The sequence below is a fragment of the Clarias gariepinus genome, chromosome 24, assembly GCF_024256425.1.
Source record: "Clarias gariepinus isolate MV-2021 ecotype Netherlands chromosome 24, CGAR_prim_01v2, whole genome shotgun sequence".
Lineage (NCBI taxonomy): Eukaryota > Metazoa > Chordata > Actinopteri > Siluriformes > Clariidae > Clarias > Clarias gariepinus.
The window spans coordinates 10,185,778-10,204,536 of record NC_071123.1 but is presented as its reverse complement, the minus strand read 5'-3'; the positions used below and the strand labels follow the sequence as shown (position 1 = coordinate 10,204,536).

The window sequence follows — 18,759 nt, the reverse complement described above, 5'->3', positions numbered from 1 at the left end:
TATTCCTAAATCTCGTTTGATTAATATGATAATTATTTGTAACATTACTGCTATTGTTACAACTGCAGCAAAAAAAGAAGAGAGAAATAAAAGCAAACTACATATACATCTCAACACGTTTGTGGGTTTTTTAATGGTCTGCTTTTTTCATTGTTTTCATTTTATTTTGCAAACCAATGTCAGTAAAGTTGCCGTATGAAGTTATTCTCCTGTCTAAGTTAATTATTTTTGCATATATAAAAAACATTCCATATTTCTTTAAGTTTTGCAGCAATGTACAGGTCAACAATGAAACTTCCCTAAAAAATATTTCTACAAATATTGGGTAGAACGATGCAGTCTGCTATGCTATGCTATGTATGGTGCTTTTCTTTCCTAACATTTTTCTTGTCTTTTGCAGCCTCTTTCTTTTTTTTTCTTTTACTCTTTCACTTTCTCTCTCTCTCTCTCTCTCTCTCTCTCTCTCTCTCTCTCTCTCTCTCTCTCTTTCACCCCTCTGGCTTTTTATGTGTCAGACTGAGCGTCCCAGGAGGCTGCATGGCCTCTATGGTCCAGAAAAGAGCGGGACTGGTCAAAGCCCACCTGTTCAGCATTTACAAAGAAGGAACAAAGAATGACAAGTCTATAGTATGTTAAATCTCCAGAACCTTTAAAGGAACCCGTTTTCTTTTCATGGCAGTAGAGTAACTCCACACAGTTCATTTTGAAACATCTGCGAATTTGAAAAAAAGAAGAAGAAAAAACAATATATGGTCAAATCATTTAAAAAGTGCTTGCATGACTTAATCATTGCTATACGCACTAAAATCATTCCATACTTTGATCTGAACTGTTTAAATCATCTTCTTTCTCACCGTTTCCCAGCTGTGAGCTCCAAAAAGGGTTTCCTCACTCATTCGTTCTCTCTCTCTCTCTCTCTCCTTTACCCCCTCCATCCAATCCTCTCTGTCAACGAAAGTCCTTTCATAATGAATGGCAAGGTACGATAATAGTCTTGCCGTTTCCATAGAAACCAGACAGTAGCCCTGTGTGTATGGCATACCCCCCTGTTTTTTTCTTTCCTCTTTTTTCAAGAGGGCAAATGATAGTGGAATGTGAGTCGAAACACCTCTCTCTCTCTCTCTCTCTCTCTCTCCTTCTGTCCCTCCTTCTTACTTCATGCACTCGTTGCACTGTATTCCCTTTCAGCTTGAGCTTCTCCCTCTTAACTCGTTGCTCTTGCTACTTTTCTGTATTTGACTTTTTGGGATTTTCTGAAGTTCGCCATAAAATAAAGTATAAACTGAACTGACTAATGGGATTTACACAACCTCAAAAAGTTCAAGAAAAAAGTGTCTGTGTGTTTTTTTTCTTTTTTATGAAGTTAGCATTGATACAAAGTAAAATCCTTAAATGATTATCTACCACTACAATAAGCTCAATTGTTCAGTGATTAATTAATGTATTAAATAATGATTCATTAAATGTATGGACCGTTCCATACTAAAAAAATGAGTCACATACATTGATATCCAGCTGTTTGCTCATTACTAAATCATGTGGCTTGCAGTACCATTACACACCATTTACATTAAGGATGGTGGGAACAATCTAGGCTAACACAAATGATAGAAGATGTTTAGCAAATTTAAGGTGTTTTTTTTTCTTACACAATAATTAAGCCATAACAACTATTTATATATATAAACCAATGCCATATTTCATACTTTGTGTGATTAATTGATCAATATCTTGAGAGATCCCCTTAACTTTGAACATGTTGTCTAAAACAAAGTTTTTAGATCTGACATTGAATTACATTTTAAAACATAATTACAGGAGCTTAAAATGTGGCACATTACCTGAACTCACCAGTAGCTCTTTAGACTTGGGCAGCATAGTCAACTGTTTTATTATTTATTATCCAAAAACTGTCCCAAAGCATCTACTGATTTTTTTTAGTGGATAAAAAAAGGCATTTCAGAACACTATATACAATTATAATTTTTATACCAGAGCTGATAATATTACTAATATTAATTAGTATATTCATTTACAGTTTTATGCAGAAGTAGGTTATCATGATGATATTTTACAAACATACCACACATCATTCAGCCATTTAGTTGTTAAACTAAACTGCATTTAATTATTTTTTGATGAGCTAAGGATTAGTCTCATCTCATCGTCTATACCACTTTCATGCCTTATACAGGGTTGCGGGGGGTCTGGAGTTTCCCCCCTGGCACAAGGCTGGGTACACCGTAGACATCGCAGGATAAGGATTAGTGCATGCATGAATCAGTTGCTATGAAAGCATTAATTCAGAATGATAATATGGTGATTTATGGACCTTACTGTTAAGCATTACTAGTGATTAATGATGCGTCAAGGTTCTTTAACTTTCCAGCTAAATAACATAATTACAGTAGCGACTGGACTTGTGCCTTCTCACAATTGCAGATGAAGAAGAAATTCCACAAAGTTTGGGAAAAGTTTAAGAATGGTTTACAGTTTAGTCTCAGCTCTCATTTTAATGTACACTTACTAGCTAGTTTATTAGGTACACATATTCAACTGTTTGTTAACACAAATATCAAACCACATGGCAGCAACTTAATGCATTTAGGCATGTAGACATGGTTCAAGACATTTTTTTACAGGATTTGGCAAACACCCTTATCCTGACATCCTTACATTTTATCTTAATATGCTTCTTAATTGAGGGTGAAGGGCCTTACTTAAGGGCCTAACAGTGGCAACCATGTCTAGGGTTTATAGAGAATGGTCTGAAAAAGATTAAATATCCAGTCCTTTGAAGAAAACATCTTTTAATACCAAAGGTTTGTGAAGAAGGGCCAGTCTGGTTAGAACAAATAGAAAGGTAACAGTAACTCAAATAGCATCTGATTACAAAAGTAACAAGGTGCATCAATGAATGCGCAACATGTCGAACTTTGAAGCAGATGGGCCACAGCAGCATTAAACCACACCAGGTGCCACTCTTGTCAGCTAAGAACAAGAACCTAAAGCTACAGCTCACATGAGCTCACCAAAATTGAAAAAAAGAAGGCTGGAAAAAAGTTACCTGGTCTGATGAGTCTCAATTTCTGCTCAACCATTCACATGGTAGGGTTAGAATTTCCCATAAAAAACATGAAAGCATGGCTTCATTCTGCCTTGTATCAATGGTTTAGGCTGATGGTGGTATAATGGTGTGGAAGACATTTTCTTGACATATTGTTACTGACCATGTCCAACATTATATGGTCAGAAATGGTCACAGGACAGTGTGCTGTGTGACAAAAATAAAATCACCCCAAACTGACTCAAATGATCTTCACAGTCACCAGATCCCAATCCAATAAAGCACCTTTGCGATGTGGTGGAACTTCATGGTATTATGGATGTGCAGGTGACAAATCGACAGCAACTGCATGATACGATCATATCAATATGGACCAGAATTTCTAGACACGTTGAATATATGCCAGGAAGAATCAAGGCAGCATCAAGGCAAAAGGGATCTAACCCAGAACTAGCAAGGTGTACCCAATGAAGTGGCTGGTGCGTGTACATTGAATTGATGTACATAAAGTACATTAGAAATTGGAATTGAAATCAAACATCCTGATTCACACTGAATTCACATAAACTCTGAGACTGATTTACCAGTTTACCTATTAATTAAGTTATTTAATAAAAATAAAAAATTAATTTGAATGCTCGTCCTTGGCAACATAGATACATCATTACTAATTTCTAAGAATTAGTCATGATCACAACAAAAGTTATGAATGGATAAAAAAAAAGGGAAAAGCCATTTAATTTTTTTTTATTATTTCAGTTCATTTTGTTTTATTAAGGCCAACAAAATAATTTGTGTTTGTTGCAATTCCAGAAAATAAAAAATCTAATTAAACAAGTTATTAATTTGACCTGGCACATTTGCTAAGCTGAGCTGACCGAATTGTTTGTCATCAAATGATTCAAATGCTTTGAAAACAGTGCCAGTATATGCCTAGTCAAGGCTAAATAAGGTTACATTTTTTTTTCAGCATATTTAATCTTTACAACATTCTTGCTCCAAACATCTCACAAAAGATTGAATTTATTGAGCGGTTTGTTTGCGGTGGAATTTTCATTCCATGCTAATGAAAGCTTTCATAAAAGCACATTTCTAAGCATATGCATGAGCCATGTCATTAAAAAAGGGACTCATAGTTACGACTTGGGCTAAGAGATCACGTATTCTATGAGGCAAGTCGAATACAAACCTTAAAAGTGCAGCATAAATTGAGAAAGGAATCCTTTTATTATTATTGGAATCGAGACATTGGTTCAGCACTAAAACATTTGCATTGAATGAAATGTAAAGAAATATTTACTTTTGTGTCATCAATTTGCAATAAAAAAATAAGTAGATAAAATGTAATAAATGTATTTGGTCAGTCCACACTACATATTTCTTTTCAGTAATTTTACTAAATTAATTTGTGCATAGTAATGCTAGTGGTTTTGAATATTTAAATAAGTTACAGGTTTTGTGAATAATTTTTTACTGAACATCTCCATTGACCTAACTGACCTGAAATTGCACTCAGCACATACATACAGTAGCTTTTAACAAAAACTTATTTTTATTGCCCTATATCTGAATGTTCCCCCAAGGTTGGGTCATATTTATGATAAAATAATAATAATAATAATAATAATAATAATAATAATAATAATAATAATAATAATAATAATAATAAATAAAAAAACTCTGTTAGTGCAATTTTTAAGGGGTTTAAGACAACATCACTACAAGTCTTTAATACTGTAAGAAGATGCATATTGTTCTGTCTTTTACAAAAAAAATCCATAGAAATAATTATACCTAACTATTCTAATATGAGTACTGTACAAGTATATATGGACAATAAATGGAATATAGAGGAAAGGTATGTCCTTATATGAGGGCATTCAGGTTTTAAGAGTCTAGCGTTATTTCTTAATTGTAGATTAAAAAAAAATATTACATCATGTTATATTATCTCACTCTCTCTCTCATCGATTATACCACTTTATCCTGTTTTCAGGGTCATGGAGGCCTGGAGCCTACTGTACTATATCTCAGGAGACCCAGGCGGGACACATCCCGGACAGGGTGCCAATACATCGCAGGACACACACACACACACACACACACACATACACACACTCACACAAAACGGGCAATATGAAAACACCAATTACTATGGCCTAATCTGCAGGTCTTGAATGAAAACCAGAGTACCTGGAGGAAACCCACCAAGGACGGGGAAAACAAACAAACTCCATGCACACAGAGACGGGAATCGAACCTGGACCCTGGAGGTGCAAGGCGACAGTGCTAACCACTACACCATCTTAAATTATATTATATTATATTATATTATATTATATTATATTATATTATATTATATTATATTATATTATATTATATTATATTATATTATATTATATTATATTATATTATATAGAATAGAATAGAAATATATCCTCTAAATCCAATATCTTTTTTTGATGACCACCAGTTTGCTGCTTGTATTTAAATGCCTCAGAAATAGTTGGTTTAGAAGTATTAACTAAAAAATGTAATGCAGATTTAAGGTGTTAGGTAAAAACAAGTTAAACATGCAATTACATTCATGCTTAGTAGCGCGGTACTTTATCGTGAATAACATAACTCATGTCTTCTTCAGGGCAAATGCATAAAATGTGCCATATGATTACAGTATATCCAGCTGACTTGTCTTGTATTTTACAATATCATGTACTGTACTGTTTAGATACTACTAGCAGAGAGAGGACCATCAGAATGTTTCAACTTGGTGCAATGCAAGCAGACATCACTAGAAGATTTGGAGGAACTGTGGAATAGATTTTGAGCAACTGGTTCCACTGCTGATCTTCCGTCCCAGGTCTGGAAGACTGAGAATAGCAACGCCAAGACAAGACAGACTCATTCTTTGGCATCATTTGACAAATGGTACAAAGGAAGCTGCTGGTATTAGACGATAAGTTGTCAGACTATTTAACTAATGGCAATAGTGCACCAATGCTGACATTGACAACATCTTCTGAATTTTGAATTTCTGGTGCTGATGGACACACCAGATTTTTCTACAAGTAAAAAAATACATTTTATGAGAAATTTATACCTGGAATATGTCTTTTGTCCTGAATTAATAATTACTCAGGCCTTTTATTTCTTTTTCTAAATCTATAAATAATTTTGTAAGAAGATTACAAAGGCACATTCTTAAATGAATTTGGATAGCATGAGTTCTGTTAATAAGCATACTTTCACAACAATTGCAGAATATGCACTACAGTAAGACATTTAGGTCTATATATTTTAGACGAGCGGTTATTATGATGACACTGCTGTTGATAAATAAATAAAACAAATCTCAAAATTTTGCAGAAATTACAGAAAATGTATGTATTGCTACAAGATGTAAATTTCTGGAGGATAACAAAGCCACATGTAGGATCAGTTACTGTGAGGTGCTTCAGTGAATACAGAGCACACCACGGTGCTGTTTCAGCAGTTTCTGCATGCAAGGTTGCAACTGATTAGATCGATGTCAACCCTAAATTAATTTAGAGCCTATACAGGCCCTGGCTCCTCTTTCTGTTCTAGCTGAAGCAATATGGCACATGGGGGATGAGAACATACACTGCAGTGGAAAGTGGTGAACACAGATTAATCATCAACACATATACACACACATGCACTAACACACACACACACACACACACACACTCATATGTGTGCACATACACCATCCTCGTCCAGCTGTCGAAGTCGGCGCTGTCGCCATAGCGACAGCAGAGTGCTGCTCAACATCCTGGCCAACAGCTGCTCTCTGTGGAGACGGTATTGATTGAGTCTGTTCTCGCCCCACTCTACCCAAATGTCTGTGTTCGTGCGTTAATGCACCTGAGGCAAACTGGTAAAACACCTTATCCATGTATGTTCATGTGCCTATACAGTAATAACTACTGTTTTTAGTTGGAGTGAACCAGCTAATGCTAAACCCTAAAAAAAAAGAAAAAAAGATCCAGCCCTGGTCTCATTGTTCCTGTGTAGGCCCGGTGATAGGTCCTTCACAAGACCCTTCATTTCCTTTCAGCACACTGTGTATCATCAAAGCCAGGATTATCGTGGGCTGAGCCGGAGATCCAAACCTGAGCACCTGACAGATCTAAGCTTATTAGTGCTCATGAAAAGAAACCTGCACAGGAAGCGTTTAGAGTTTAGAGCTAGCTGGAGATGAAACGTACAGTAGATCATTCTCTAGCACTTCACCTCACTTTTAGATAAAGCGTAACAAAAGGCGAATGGGAAATTAATAAGAGTTTAATGTTGTCTGTGTGTGTGTTTAATCAAGTGCTATAAAATGCAATTTTTTTTTTGTAACTTCTATCCTTGTTGTTTTCTGAATCTCACCAGAGACAGGCATATTTCCAGCTGCCTATCACCTGCCACTAGTTCCCTCACCTTCCCCATGCAGTTTCATCTTGAACACTTATCATCACCTTCTGTTCAGAAAACCTTTCACAGCTCTTAGATGTGCCATCACAGTCCAGTCTGTGTTTCTTTCCCCAAAATTGAGAGTAAAGCATTTCTACACACACCTGTGGTGTAGTCACCCTTCAATTACCAAACCTCTAAATATTTTTTTTTTTTCTTTTTTTTTTTTTTTTTTACAAATTTGGAGATTTCAACTTGGGCAACAGCATGTTCCCTATTTCTTTTGGGCTGAGTATATTTGATAGAAATCTGATTTTGACCTAGCTGATACTTGAGATTTAAAATAGAGCCAGTTCTTGCTCTTTGAATAACATGAATATACAGTACAGCATATGATTTATTCTAACAAAAATGACTAGTTTACAACTAGTTATAGAGCTAGCATTGCAATGTTTCTTACTTTTTTTTATGAGTCCAAAAAAAAAAAAAACTGGCTTTTTTTCTCCATGTCCATGCATGCATAACCATTCCCCAGTCTAAAACTCACCTGACACTCTTCTGCATTGCTTTTCCATCCATGTGCATCGGTCCTGCGTTTTCTACATTTTAGTCTGGTTGTTTTCTCCTCTTTCTTATGTATACTATTGTAATAAGTAGTCATATAATAATAATAATGATTATTATTATTATTATTATTATTATTATTATTATTATTATTATTATTATTATTATCATCATCATCATCAACATCAATTTTATTATTATTATTATTATTATTATTATTATTATTATTATTATTATTATTATTAATCATCTTGAGTGGTAGTAGTAGAGGAAATTTTACTAAACCTGTTAGTTTTACTAAACCTAAAAGAAATCCATATAGACACAAAGAAAGTCTTTGAATAGATATTAACCTACACTCAAACCCAGGACCTGGACCACTGTATCATCCATAATCTGATGTAATTAAATTGTATATACTGTATCAGCTCTAGATCACACATTCCCAGATCAGTAGAATAAAAGACAGGCTCTTCTTCTTTAGTAGTAGTAGCAGCAGTAGTAACGAGGTAGAGGTAGTATTAGTAGGAAGTATATACTTCTGGAATGTCATCAAGTGGAATACAGAAGGTCACAAACCATCAAACAAACCTGAGCTGTTTGCCTTTTTTGCAAAAAGAGTGGTATAATGCTACCCAACGGCAATGTGAAAAACTGGTGGAGAGCATGCCGAAACACATGAAAGCTAAAAATGCAAATCAGGTTTATTTATTTTATTTGATTTCTTAATGTTATTTAGCCAAAGCCTTAACACAATTATTTGTGTTTTGCTTTATTTAAGTTATTTAAGCTCTGCAAATACTGCATGATCTTTGGTTATTTTGATGTGTTATTTTTTTTAAATACACTCTAAAGACTCAGATTATACTTAATACAGTTTTAACTTTCTTAAACAAACTGACAAACAAACAAACAAATAAATTAATAAGTTGTATGAAATGGTCCCCACATTGAGTTTGGAGTTATGGATTTGTCTGGAGTTTGTTTCTATTCTTATCACTGAATTTGTGTACATTTGAAGAAAATCCAACCACATCACCAAGGGTGCCAACTGTATCGACTGTTTCCAGTTCTGTCATGTTCATTGATTACTGACTACAGAGCATTGCTGGCTGGTTTTGGGAGGCGGCAGGAAAACTCCACTGAAACTGGGGGAAATTCATATACAGTACTGTACCATAGACACAGGGAGAACATACGAAACTTCAACATGAACACAATACAAATATTATACAATATTATAACATTTTAAATACAAATTACAAAAAAATTTATAGTTAGAAAAAACACACCTTTTAATTATTTAAAATTATAAGGGTGTATAAGATTTCATTATTTTTGTGTAAATAAAACTGCATGAAAGAATATGGATGATAATTCCACTCCTAGCCTTAAACTTCATAACGTTTCATAACTAATTTAATCAGAAATGATTTTTGTAAATTGTTAAGAACTTTTTACATTTGGACTATGGTTTTACATTTACTATAAATACACTGAACTGTGCAAGTGACTGAGCGTAGGTTTTACATTTCCCAATTCATATTAAGATTTTGCACAATGCAGATGCTGTGACTATGTGCAGTCGTGTGTGCTTTTTCCACATCTGTCTTTTATAATATAGACAAGGCTAAACACTGTGCATGGCTCAGTACATGTGAAAATCACCAGTGCTGTTTCAGCCAGAGCTACGTCCTTCTGTTGTTGTTTTTCTTCCCCAGACTACCACACATACTGTACAGAGCAACATAATTTTCGATTCATATCCAGATTTTTTTTGATACAATATCCACTGTTAAAACCACTATACAAATAGAATGAATTTAATGTATGCTGTATATAAACCTTTATGCCTTGATACATTTAAGCATCATATAGTCTAAAACTTTTCGCTGATTAAAAAAAAACATAGCTGTTTATAAGATTTTGCACAAAAAGTCTAAGAAGCGTATATTTAATACATTCCGTAGTGAGCAACAGCCTTCACCCCCAACTCATTTCTTCATATTTTGCTTTTAAAGAGCCAGCATGCTTTTTTGTACTTTTAGCAGAAAAGTTTTTGTAGTCTTTGAGGAATAGTTCTCCAGACTTCCTAAGGGACTTCTTTGCCTCTAATTTTTGCCAAGTTTTTGTCTCTCTGTTCGGTTCCTGTATGTGAGCAGTTTCAGAGGTTTCAACGTTTTTGTTTGTGAAGCCTCACAGTGACCTACTGTACTGTAGGAATCATTTATGCATAAAAACATCTAAGTTACGGCATGAACCAGAGAGAAACAGGTGCGGATGATGACAGATAATCGGGCCGGTGATTAGTATACTGGTGATGGTGAATGCTGTGCGCCTGAAACAGAAGAGAGGGGAAATGAGGTCGCTACTAAAGTTGTTATATAATTATTTGTATTTTTTTTATTCTTTAGGAACTTCGCAGCCTGTTGCAATAAAACACTTGTTCTCATTTGTTTCATAAAATTTACATCATTTAGTTATATTTTAATATGAAAAAATATGGGTGGCACAAGACTTTTGCACAGTACTGAATTTTCAGTAGATCAAAACATACATTAAGGCATAACAAATTGCTTTTTTTTTAACCCTTTTTTGCATTGTTATTTTTTAATTAGATGCTTGAGAAACGTCCAACCTTATTTGACTTTATTTATCCATACTCCAGCAGTTAGGGTGTAGCATGTTCAGTAGCTGCCACACCTTCCTGAATCTAAATGACAGCCCTGAGGCACAGAATTGTATAAGTTGTAGCCTAATACCTATTGCATAGAAAGTGTAATACATACTCTCTCTCTCTGTAAAGAGACTTCATGTCATCTTTTGTTTGTGTATTATGTATATAGTAGTTAAAGTATGAAAGATTTATATAGCCAGTAAGTAAAAGGTCACATACAGTGCTTGCATCTCTCTCTCTCTCTCTCTCTCTCTCTCTCTCTCACACACACACACACACACACACACAAATACAATAAACCCTATATTAATGTTACAGAAAAAGTGGCAGCACCGGAGTACAGTTACAATAAAAAGTGTATTATTGAGCAATAAAAGGAAATGTCATAGCTGAACATACATTATCTGCAATCTCCATCCTGCATTTTGTGTCAACCGGCCTTGTAACCATAACGACCGTACATAATGTGCTGTTATGAGAAGTCACGGAGGTTTATATTTACGCTATAGATTATGTAAAAAGAAAAGGGCCTGCATTGGAACGGATTTGCTGTAAATCCTTTTGTTTTGTCTGCAGCTGAAAGAAAAGCACATGGCTTCTCTGAACATTCTCATGACAAAAACTGCATCCCACCCATGTTCGGAGGTCAGTCACAACCCAGAGCTGCAGATAAAGCTTTAGCTGTGAATCTGGAAGTACTTCAGTTTGTTTGAGTTCATTAGAGACCATAAAACCGAGCCGCTCTTCATGTTGCTGGTACTAAAGTAAGACAGATAGAGCGCGTTTTATTTGTCCAGAAATAGGTTTTTCAGGGCTTTAGCTACAGAACGGAATGCAGGTCCAAATCAAAGATATTAAAAATCCGCACAAGCCAGCATTTTATTATTTCTGCTCTTTGTCAAGCAAAGAAAATGGCCAAAGCATGCTGATGTTATCTCTATTTTCATTTGGGTTTTTCTAAATTTCAATAACCTTCAGATCACACTAAGGATAAGAAATAATAATAAAAAAAAGCCTGAAATATAAAAATACAAGTTTTGAGGATTACAAAAAGAAAAGAATATATATACAGTATAGACAAAATGCTAGTAATAAAAGACCTGTTTATGAGACATGGAATGTTTATATCTGGCTATCTGTGCAAAGATGCTGCCACAGTTAAGTTTTTAAAATATAGATATATACCGATCAGCCGTGACATTATGAGTAGGCCCCTCCTTTTGCAACCAAAGCAGTGTGTTCTGATGCCTTTCTATGAAAACCAGAATTAACCTTTTTTTAACTTTTAGCTGTTCTAATGGATTGCACTACAAGGAACATCCTTTGCTTCTCTTGGACTTAAATCAGTGAACATTGGCCGTCCTCGGTTCTGTCACCATTTGCTCTGATCTGGTTGTCTAACCATTACAACTTGGCCCTTGTCAAAGTCAACCAAATCCTTACATTTTACTGGTTTTTTTTTTTTTTTTTTTTTTTTTTTGCTTCTAACACATTCCAGGGACAAAAAACTTGCTACCTGATATATCCCACCCACTTGCAGGCATGATTGTAATGAGGTATTGTAACTGTACTGTAGTTACAGTAAAAAGGGCCAAATTTTGACTGCATCAGAGCAACTCCAAACCTTCAGCTCTTGTGGGATGTGGCAGTGTTCAGGACATACCAAAAGTGATCCAAGATAGGGAAACCAGTGAAGCGGTGGTGACTGGCAGCCAAGGCTCATTAAAGCCTTGCATAGGGAGTGAAGGCTGAACCGTGTAATTCTGTCTAATAGAAGAGCTACTGTAACTCGAATTGCTAAAAGGGTAAATGCTGGGTCCCATAGAAAGGTGTCAGAATAGTGCATCTGTATTTTGGTGGGAAAATGGGGAACTACTTAGGTGGTCATAATGTTATGTCTGATTGGTATATATATATATATATATATATATATATATATACACACACACATCACACACACACTCACACATACACATTTTCCTGTGGAACTATGCAAAGGGGGAAGTGTACAGGACAAAGCCTCACACACTGGAGGACAAAGATTCAACAGGTTCTCAGCCATATCCCAAACGACTTCCTTCAAAAGACTGTGTGTTTCAACCTGGCTGTTTGAGGAAACTGTTTGACTCCACTGGTCCCTACATTGAAAGATTTGCTTTCATGTTCCTAAGAAAGTATTCAATACATTTATATTGGAAATATGGACTTTATTACCAAATTCTAATGTATAGTTACTTTTTACTCTACTCTATATACAAGGAGAGAGAGAGAGAGAGAGAGAGTTACTAGTTACTATTATATAAGTAATGTGGAGTGTAGAATGTCTAGGAATGTAGAATTTCTTTTTTAGAAAACTGACCCAAAATAACTAGAACGAAATAAGTAAATGTATTAGTTTGGCAAAGATGATAAAAAAAAAATGTACCACCATCTTTGTAATAAGCAAACAAGTGCACATCATTGGTTTTATTCATCAAAGTTTCAGCGAAGCAACTGCAGGTTTAAGTGCATGGAATGAAGTATGAACGACTCAGCGTCTGATTTATAAAACTGATCACAAGATAAATGATCAATCTGCTTCCTTAGTCTCTATATGCAAGTCATAATTAAACAACGTACCCCACTTTACCCTTATATACATCTAATATACATTAAACGTATCTTAATTTTTGCAGATAATGGAACAGAGTGGAACAGAGGTGCTTCTGTCTGAGGCTGCTGCAAATAAAACTAACAGTTACAAAAGTGTACCTTTAACCCCATAATCAGGCAGAAGACTAACTAAAACTAATGTCCAACCTTACCGGAAGGACTTATGTAAACTCTATTCATGACTTTAGTTTCATAACTGAATAGGTCGAATTTATCTCAAGTTTGATTTAATGAATATTTACTTAAAATATAGCAGAGTCAAGTTTGCATGCTGAACTAATGAAATCCTTATAATGTTTAAACAAATCACTGACTGAAATTAATTAAACTTTGAAATATCAGAATATTACAATTAATGAAATCATAAATTAACAACTTCAAAAATGTGTAATAACTCAGGTGGGTGTGTCATTAGTTCATGAGCTTCATTGCCCATTACAGTATACAGTATGTACATAACTGTTCTTCATTCTCATTGTATCATTAGATACTAAAATCCAGCAGTAAGTCTTCACTGTGTTGCTGTGTTTCAGTTTCTCCTTGTGTCTGTGTGGATTTTTTCTGCATTATTTGGGTTGTCCTGGCTCCTGACAATAGCCTGTAGTGTGCTGTCCTAATGTATTTTTCTTATCTGGATACTTTCTTGTCCTTGTACACATGCATGCTGGAACCTTAAACAAAGTCAAAAAGATAAAATTACCACTGTAATCCAGCCATCTTTTCCTGATTATCCCAAATAACAGATTTTTTTTTTTCCTTAAACTGAACTTACAGACTTAAGAAGCATTTCTCTTTGGCAAGGTCCATTTCAGTTTTGCATCTTGCATGAGCTCAAAATATTGATTACTATTAGTACAGATACTGCCCATTTTTTAGTATAGACTGGTGCTTGCTGTCTAGCAGTCCCTTCATTAAGGCTAGTACTCTAGAAACTAGTCAATGTACCAGACCTACATAAATGATGCTATGCAATGCCATAGGTCTGACTGTGGTCTCTCTTTTGCATTCTTTTTTAGAGAGCTGTAATGTGCATGTCAATTAAGCAAGAAAACACATAACAACCATGACTGTATTTCTGCTGTATTTATACCAAATATATACAAGTCATTTTTACCACAAATCCATGAATCATTTAAGTAGGGTGAATCCTTCAGGTAAGCTTGGAAATTAGTTTTAATTAGTCATCTGCCTGATTAAAAACATACAGATAGAGATGATGACAGATTATCAGGCTAGCCATTAGTATACTGGTGATGTATCCTGAATGCTGAGTGGTTGGAACAGACAAGAGAGGAAATGAGGTTGCTGCTGAGGTTGTTAAATAAAGAATTGAAAAAACAATTTTTACATTTTAAGCACTTTGCAGCCTGTTGCAATAAACATTTGTTCTTTTTTAAAAACTAATCTACATAATTAAGATGAAATTATATTTAATAATAAGGTTATGCATGATGAGGCAGCATGAAGAGGCAGCATGATGTCATGGCGTAGTGGTTTTCGGGCTTGCACCTCCAGGGTCTATTCCCACCTCAGGTCTGTGTGCATAGAGTTTGAGTGGTTGGTGCCCGGTAATGGATTGTCACCCTGTCCAGGGTGTACCCTGCTTTGGGTCCATAGTCCACTGGAATCAGCTTCTGGGACAAGCTGCGACATTGTACAGGAAAAGTGGTATTGGAGATGAATGAAAAAAGATATGAGGGGAGGGTCAAGACTTTTGCACCGTACTGTATTCCTTTTTTAGCAATATTTCTCTAGAGATTTTTCACTTTTTTCTCTCTAATTTAGTTACATCAAATTCCCACCCGTCATTAGGGCACTCCCTACTGTACTAGTCAGGAGAGGACCAAACACTATCATGTGTTTCCTTTAACCCACGTGACAACAGTCGACCGCATCTTTTTGAACTGCTCACTTATGCACTGTTGGGGGCCACATTTAGTTCATATTAAAATCTTGTAGTATTTACTACATTTATGGGGTGCATGCAGCAGATTACCAGTCTGTCTGATTCATCTTCAGGGGATTTAAAATAAATCATGGGTTAAATTTCTTACACCGTCACCTTATGATGCAAAGCATTGTTCGTGTCGCAGGATTTATTCTAACCCACCAGATGCAATGACAACATACAGTAGCAAGCAATAATTGATGATACCTGCCCGCTAAGAGTGTGGTGCAACCTTATCGGACATAGTAATAACTCATTTCATCTTATTAGACCTGGTGAGCATAGATCATGTGGGTGATAGGAAATTTATGACAACATAATAAACTCAATGAAAAGCTGACAGGGGCGTGGCCAGGACGTACTATGAAATGATGCACATGTTTCCATTGGTCCTGCATGCTGCATTCTTTGATACTTTTGGGATGCAGTTGGGACTCCATGGTCTTTGTCACAGTGCCATGGCATGCCTAACAATCTAATGAGGATTAGAATTGGTCTATGAGGATTAGAATTGGTGTGTATATATATAATATCTCATTTAAATAACCATTTTATTAAATCTTTTGGAAAGTATCATATTTGTATATCTGATAGCTCTGTATTCTTTTCCCTGTCATTGTACTTTTAAACAAACAACTAAGCTTAACTTATCTAGCTTAGGTATTCATATTTCCCAGCAGCAAAGTAACAAGCACTTTTTATGACAACCATTCACAAGTTGAATTTGAATGCCCTATAAGACCACACCCTAAAATACCCTCAAGAGTTTTTATTAAACACATTGTATGAATTCTTATGAAATTACAGTAAGTACACCATGTTGCCCAAGCAAATGAGTGACACATAATAATAATTTTTTTAAAAAGCTGTGCAGTGTGTCTGTATGTGTATATAAATAAAAATCACTTTCCCATTCATAGCACACCACATTAACAGTTAATGGGACATAACCACTGTATATAAACACTACACTATTCATGTTCTCAGGTGGAAAACAAACATGTAGGACACAATGATTTATAACGCTGTTTAACAGTTCATAAAACACCTTTAACATTTAGTCTTCATATTGACGGTTGTTGTTAGAGAGTGTCAGGTGATTAGTAAAAATGAAAAGAAAGCAATAGCGCAAAAATTACTTCCAGGCATTTTATTTTCTGTGGACTTTCTGGTTAAGTGGAAAGTATATTTTTTCTTCTATGGAAGATCAACTATGCAAATAGTAGTCAAGATTGCCTGAGCACGCTGCATGCATCATCAAAGCTTATAATGACAGTCAGTTCATAATTTAAATTTATGGTTTTCCAAAAATAACAGTAGCTGGCTGGGGGTCATACACGGGGTTAAAAATCGGCAAGAATTAGAGATTAACTCAAGATTAGAGCTTTTTTTGTTGTTGCAAAAACAAAGCTGTTTAAAATGTAACAATACCAATTTGAAATGTAATTTTGATGCCAAGGGAGTCATGTCACATGTTACAACTTTTTACAGCAAGTGTTATAGTGATCATACATATTTTTCTGCACAAATCTGTTGTTTTATTTTACCCCTCCTTACCACCAGGGCCGGCGTGTAACACTTGGATTCTTGTGCACTTGGCAAGATCTTCAGGCAAGGTCACGTAAGGACGTTTTCTATAAATACTGCCATTATTTTAAATTATTTAACTAATAATTTGGATTAGGGAGCTATTAGCTTAGCAGCTGTTCACTCACCATCCTTGTATACAGACCTTCAGTAATTAACATTGTACTCCTTTAACATGCTGTACCCTGTAAGTTGTTAAATTTCTTAAGGAAAATTTGATTCCCACTGATTTTCAGCTCTTTTTGTCAGAACGGATTTTCCCTCCGTGCCAATATTCAGGCTGGATTGTTTCCATAATTCACACTTTACTGATTATCGAGCCACTGCCAGTGTCAACACAGCATGCGTAGACGGCAGGTTTGAATACTGATTGGAGTCTGGCCCAAGAAACAAATGATTAGGATGGCAAATAGAAAAAAAGCAGTGAAAATGATCAGGGTATTTTTCTCAACATCGGGCTAGTTTATGCCAGGTAACCACAGCACCGTCATATTTGTTCAATGTTCAGGTTGCACTGATGTTTTTTAAGTTCACTTTTCAATACAAGAGCCGTTATGATATTGACATTGTATGCCATATACAAGTAGAAGTAATGTGGACCTGTGCAAGTATTTAACAACAAAAAGCTGCAATTTATTACAGGTTATACAGAGATAGTCAGAAAATGAATGTAGAGTTTGTCAAAAATAATTTAATTAAATAAATACTGGAAAACATCCCCTTAATGTTTTCATTTGTGCCATTATTTATCCTTAGCCTAAATATACATATGAATACAACTAGTACATCTCATAGTGGCATGTCGCAGTTCTCGTAATATGTGTCTAAATAATCAGAGTGTGATTTTTTTGGGGGGGATTAAATTGTGCAGCCTTAATGACGGCTAAAAAACTAGTTTCAATTCATCCTAAATATGTACTGCATATGCAGTCAGTAAAAAATCTTTCTGATCTTTCTTTTATAAAAGTGCCACAACCACCCACTGGAGCCCAGCATGGGACCTCAGCCATGTGCTGGAGTCCTTCAAAGACTGTTCTCATAAGTCCATAGGCTAGAATTTTTTTAAAGAAAGTTAAAGGTATGACAGTGGTATTTATAGCAAATTCTGCATCATAGTGGAACACAGGTTAATTGTGACACGTCGTATCAAGTAAGTCCCACAGGTTAGTTTTGCCCTATGGTAGGTGAGATGAATCAGATCTTGATTTTGGCAAAAGTTCTTTCTGATCCTTCAACAGAATTGAGAAAATGTATCCTAAACAATGTTGTAAAGGACTTTTATAGACACTATCCAAGCTGGTTCAAGTTCAAGTTCAAGTAGGCTTTTATTGTCTTTTCAACCATATACAGTTTAGTACACAGTGAAAGAAAACAAGGGTTCTCCAGGACCAAGGTGCTACATACAACATAAATTAACACCATAAATGAACAAAACTAATTAGCTAACTAAGAAGCCTAATTAGCTGACTAGCTGAGCCAAGATAGATTGCCATTTTAAGTTAACAGAAAAACTACCTAAGTTTTATACAAAAGAGAAACAGTAAGCAGTAAATGTTCTTTATAAATAGCAAAGATACTCCAACTGTAAAAGAAAAACATCTTATAAATCTTTCCTGCTGGTGACATTATTTTAAGGTACAGCAGGGTATTCCTGGTGTCGAAATGACCTCAAAGGTTTCCTCTTTTTTTAAATACATCTTGTAAAAAAAAAATACATTTAAAATAAATTTAAAAAGTCAGTCCTGTATCTCAGCAATCGGACATAATACAGTAATTAACATGGTATGAACCAAAAACCTGAAAATATGCATAATTTAAATCAACCAAAATATGACTTTTGGTTAC

General features: G+C 35.2%; 1 long non-coding RNA gene across 1 annotated transcript; it reads left to right on the top strand.

Annotated features, from left to right (window-relative positions):
- Positions 1 to 459: 459 nt before the first annotated feature.
- On the top strand, positions 460 to 7,612 carry LOC128512229 (uncharacterized). The gene is made up of 3 exons (XR_008356270.1): positions 460 to 627; positions 5,064 to 5,340; positions 5,796 to 7,612. It is a non-coding gene; the product is annotated as an uncharacterized LOC128512229 (long non-coding RNA).
- Positions 7,613 to 18,759: the final 11,147 nt, after the last annotated feature.